Source organism: Nestor notabilis, unplaced genomic scaffold (genome assembly GCF_000696875.1).
Source record: "Nestor notabilis isolate BGI_N333 unplaced genomic scaffold, ASM69687v1 scaffold25267, whole genome shotgun sequence".
In the NCBI taxonomy this organism is placed as follows: domain Eukaryota; kingdom Metazoa; phylum Chordata; class Aves; order Psittaciformes; family Psittacidae; genus Nestor; species Nestor notabilis.
In genome coordinates this window covers 5906-11810 of record NW_009935509.1, presented here as the reverse complement: position 1 = coordinate 11810, position 5905 = coordinate 5906, and positions in this window count along the sequence as shown.

Below are 5905 nucleotides of genomic sequence, written 5' to 3'. Positions count from 1 at the left end.
TGATTTATATCCTCTATTGTAGTTAAATATTTACACAGTATAAAGATCTTAGTAATTGAATGGCTAACAGATAGGTAGCAAATGTTTATATACTTCTGAAATGGCCACAGGGCCACTGAGGTAATGACACTTCATTCTGATGAAAGATCTTCCAGTAAGAAAAAACTTAAAGCTCCTTCAGCTCCATTTTGTTCTCAAGGGTAGTACTAACTCATACTGATTTCAGTGGGTTAGTTCAATTTTATAGATTGCAAAGATGACCCATTTCAGAAAAATACTTTTGTTGAAATGAAGCAATTGTTGTGGAGGAACACAACATCTTGCACACAGCAGTACTGTTGATTGCTTTGGGTAAGAAAAAATACCAGGCTAACATCAATCTTTGAAGGATACTGAAGCTGGCAGGTTTAAACAATACCTACCAGTATTAAATCACGATTTCTCCATTCATTTGCAGAAAGGTACCATTAAGTATTTCATGACCCATAGGTAATCAAAATTAGCCCTGTTTCCTGAAGCAAGAAGGAATCCTGTCATTCCTACTTATTCTCATTAATTCTTTGTCCAGCTGAGGTACCTGGAATTCAAAGTAGGTGCAACAGTTATAACTGACAGTGTATGCTATTGAGCCGAATTCTTTTTTTTACAGTAATACTTGGAGCTTGTAACTGAGCTGATCTGGGTTACACTGTTGTCAAGTTTGGGTTTTGTTTAGGCCTGGTCAGGGTGTGTATTTCTTAGAGGAGTTACTTTTATCTTGGAACTGTGTGGTTTTATAACCAAAAGAGATGACAACTTTTCTTAAAACCCAAATCTCATAAAGCTTTCTATTGACATAGATTTTCCTTCATTTATTTATTATTGTTTGAAATTGTCAGATAACTTTATGCTGTTGGATTTTTGAATGGGACTAGACTGGCAATGAATAGGAGCAGCAAGATAGTTTTCATGATTTTCTATCTCTTGATTACTGAAAATGTAATTCCAGACTGAATGTTGGGGAAAAGAAACACTATATATTTCAGGTCCCACTTATAATAGTGTGACTTAAAAAAAAAATAATCAAAAGCAAGTCTTTAGAAAAGAGGGGAGGGTATTTGGGATCCTAGATAATGGAAATGAGAACAGAATTCACTAAACTCACCACAGAGTAGTTAAGATATTTGCATACAATTTCCAATATAATGGAGCCCATATCCCTATCAGTGTAGTCTATATAATCCTGTGACAGAGTAGTGGTTATTTTAATTCTCTAGTAACAAATGTTTCTGTAGTATCAAGCTTACTACCTGGATTTCTATACTCAGCAGACATGCAAGGCTTCAGAGGTTACAAAGGATGCTACATCTCAAAGGTCTTGGGGATTTCTTGGGTTCTCTGACCTAGCTGGGAGGCAGTTGATGTCTTCCTTCTGTATGTGGAATAGACAGCAGTTCATGACAGTGGTATGGGGCGCTTTCCAGTTTACACTTTCTCTACTTGCAGTGATACGTACTAGGATACTTGGCCATTAATGCAGCTTCTGGAATGCCCCTGCCTGTGACCCAGCTACCTTGTAGCCTGGACAGAGGATCCCAGCACAGTTTGTACCTATAAACTGTCGGTTATGTTTACCAGGATTACAGTCCTGGGCACATAGTATTTCTCTCCTGTTACTTAACCCCACTCATGTCATCAAGCAGATATTACCTTGAGATTTAAGAAAGGTAGCTCTAATCAAAGGCCATCGTGTGTGACAGGGTCTTTCGAGCACTGGTAACGGCATACGGGTGTTCTGCCCACCTTAGTTCGGTTCCGATGTTGCAGGATCTCTCTGTACTGGGGGACGGACGCCTGCTCGCTTGCCCTGGAGCTCTTGCACCTCCGCACCCGCACTGCGCTCACGAGCCGGGACGCTTCAGCACCCTGGCCAGAGCCCCACGACAAGGCGGCACCTGGGCCGCGTAGCAGCTGAGCCCCGCAGCTGTGAGAGCCTGGTGCTCTGCCACGCACCAGCGGACATCGCTGGCGCACATCTGGGGCCTGGCTGCTGCTATCGGCACAGCTGGAGCATTGACTGTGCATGTGAGTTCTCTGATGTGCTATTAGGCCTTCAGTCTGCTCAGCTGTGGGCTAGCATTACTGCCCTGCATTCCAGCTCACCCAATGACATGTATAGTGCCCCTGAAAGCATCGTATAGTTCCCACACTCCTAGTTACTGATCCTGTGTTCTAAGATCATTAACAGGGAATAATGTGGTGCCGTAAGATGTAATATGTGCAAACAATGCTTACTAAATGAATATTTAGAGAGTGTTCTTTGACTAGTAACTGCTTCTGAGGCAGTTCTTCGGAGTTTCAGCTAACCATACCAGTATTACAGCTACAGTTTGAGTTGGATATTTTAATAAATTGGGGGAAAATAAGGATCTCAGGCCTCCCATGTCTTCATGCCCTACTGATTTTTATTATTTATTGCTCATGCAACATTATTATACTGATTTCCTTGGGCTTTACTGCATGTAAATACTTATCCTTGAAATAATTCAATGATGCACAACTAATGAAGCAGAGGAATGACTGGATAGATGGCATTTTAGGTGAATCACAGCTCATTCCACACATTATTTATAGACTGCTCTCACTTTATGATTGGATGTCAGCTACCTGGCAACAAGCCAGTGTTTATAAATCATCTAATAGAGTTGTTATGGCTTTCAGAGGAGGGCAAAAGACATTAAGGAAGGCTCACTTTGTATCTTTTAATAAGCAATAAACAGTCCAATGAAAAAGAGATTCCTCTAATCCCAGCTGATGTATGGTTAACTAATAAAGCTGGCCATGATCACAAAAGGAAGTTCAGTAGCACAGCTTTACTTCTGTTGTCAAATACAGCTGACTAAATAGAGGTATGGAGTCTTTACTTATGTTTTCTCTCCCATCTTCAATCTCTTTACACAACACCTCAGTGCTATTTTACAGTTCAACACTTCAGTCATAATTAGAAGTATTCAGAGTACTATGATGAATCAGGATGCTCATCTGCCTGATTAAAAAGGTATATGTCTATGAAGTAAGAGAGCCTGAAATGCAAAAGTAAAGAAGAAACACACAATACCTCTGTACTAGTAATTTTGTAGCATGGGATCTATTCCTAAGTCAAAACAATAATGGACCACTGCAGTATGCTTTGCAAGCCTGAAATGATCATTCCTGTGGTTGTTACATCTTTAACTCTGTTAAATTAAGACCAAATATTGCACCTCCTTGTGAGGATGGATGCTTGTGCTTGCAGGAAATAAAGATCCTCTTCAGGCCTCTGGAGAGGGGTCTAGATGCCAGGTATGGTGCTGAGAAACAGCTGCATTGTTTAATAGATACTGAGGTGGGCAGAAAGAATTTCATCAATTACTTGTTAAGTTTTATTAGACATAACTTAATGCCATTGGTAAAATTGACATTTACATACAATCATGGTCTTTTTAGTCACAAAAATGACATACATCAACATATTAAGTGTTAAATTAACTTCCATTTCTATTAGCATGTTGATGTAAAAACATGGATTGTTTTAAGGTGTGCAGCTGCACATGTTACATTCACATAACAAAGCAAACAAACTTCAAATAAAAAAATAAAACAAATATGTTAATACCAGATGGATATTTACGAACAATGAAGTTCACTGCTGTTCAAAGAACGTCCTAGGGCCCCTGGGCTATTCAAGTCATACTTCCCTATCCTGGAGGTATATAAGCCTGGTACTGATCCTTGGTAAGAAGGAACTTCTCACACAGCAGCAAGAATCATGTTTTCTGGTGAAATTGCTATGAACTGATCTAGTGGTGGGTTCCATACAAACCAAGGTACAGAAAAAATGTCTAATACCAGAGGCAATATTGGAACCCAGAACTTCTGCCTCCTGCTCTTCTATTCCAGCTGCCTGATTTGGTTTTGAAGTACAGTACTAAGCTGAAACTCATCTCTGATATCCCTTGGCTACCTGGTTGTGATGGCTTTGTGAAGAACTGTATTTTGTTTCCACTTTTTGCTTTTATTCCTATTGATGTCCAGCTACCTCTGTGGCATACGAATGTGTCACAGGCTTCCCTGGGCTTTACCTCGCACTTTCCGTGAGTAGCAGGGTGGTTTTAGCTCTGTTTTAGTACTGAGAGTGGGATACAAAAGGACAAACAGGAAGCATCTGGCACAAACCAGGACTGAATCCCCATCTCGAAACCTACCTTAGGCTTTGTACAAGAAAGATCTTCCCTCCCATGTCTTTGCAGGCCAAAGAACTGTGCAAACTGGATAGTAATTAAAAGCAAATAAGCATTTCCAGAATTTTATCTTATAAAGAAAAAAAATGGTGTATTTAGGCTCCAGTTCTATGGCTGACTTTTAAAAGTTCAGTCTAGGGTGCATCTACTGTGTGCCTACAAACTGAGGAGCTAGATTCAGGCTCACTAGTATCAAGTTAGTAGCAGTGTTACTGCTGCAGCCCCAGCCTGCACCTAAGGTCATAAACTCTACTGGGAGGTAAAGACAAATAAACTGGAAGCAGTGCCTTATTAAAGGAGCTTTACTGCTTTCAGGCTCAAGGAAGTCACAGGGACACAGCAAGTCAAATCAACATGTCAAACAAGCATCAGCCCAGTCAGTAATTGTCCTCCATATCCCACTATTTGACAGTAATCTACCATAAGATGCCTTCAATTTCCACATCTATTATATCTGTGTGGACACATGATTTTCAGAAGAACCAGGCAGTTTAGAGGGAGGTGTGCTGAGTAAAGGCTTGCTTTTGGCAGTAGGAGCAACATTTATCTAAAGGAATGGTTTGGACACTGGGGCTAGTCCTCAATGAGAATTGCACCACTGAACTTAGCAGGAGTGTTACACAGAAACAAAATAGCAGAAGAGTCTCATTCCTCATCTTGGGCCTAACTTGCTTGCTGTGGGTTGGTGTTAGACATAGAATAGCTTGTTTCTATTGTTCTTCATAATAACTCAAGAAATATTTTTTTAATAATTTATTTGTTATGAGAGAAGGGGCCCAGTCATCCCTTTACAAAGGGCTGGTGAAGGTTTAAGAATCACTTTGTTCCTACTGAAACCCCTTTGAGATTGTACCAAAGATCAAACACTTTTGTTCTGGTGCTCTGCAGGAGAAGTTCCTGCATGCAGCGATACAAAAATTTGGAAAGAAAATATCAGAGGTGGAAAGCTTTCTCTCTTTCTTTAGAGGGAAAACAAAAATAATAATTAATAATTTGCTGATAGGACAAATGTACTTATTACTGCTGCTGACTCTATAGCATTGAAAAACATAAGTAATAGCACTCAAAAGTGATAGAAAACACAGACAGATCTTCCTCTGCTTATGTTTTACAGCTGCTTTGAAAGATGTGGCATCTACAGCTGTGTTGGGTGTAATCCTCCGGCCATACTGCCTGCTCCTGGCATGTTGTTCATCCCGCCCACCACACACTCCAGGGTCTCCCATCATATATCCATGTTAATGTCAGGCACTTTCTACACTACCACATGCACCAACAAGCACTCCAGTGACAGGAGTATTTTCTTCAATACTATCTTATATAGTAGAGCATGGGGAGATTAATAGAAAAGAAATAACCTTGAGAAAGAAATTAGTTGTTTGTAGGACAGGATTTTTCTTCTATTACCGCTGAAAAGTACTATAGAAACAGTGGTCTTGTCTGACCAGTCTTCATTAGCTGCTCTCATTTTTATTAACCACAACAAAACCTCCAAATACTTGCATTTTTTCTATGTGCATTGGTTTTGTTTGTTTGATTTGGTTCAGTGTTTGGTTTTTTTTTACATCCAGTGCAATAATGCCAACAATCAATGCTTCCAAATTGCCTATTCCAGATGAGTGCCCCATGACTGACTCTAAAGAAAC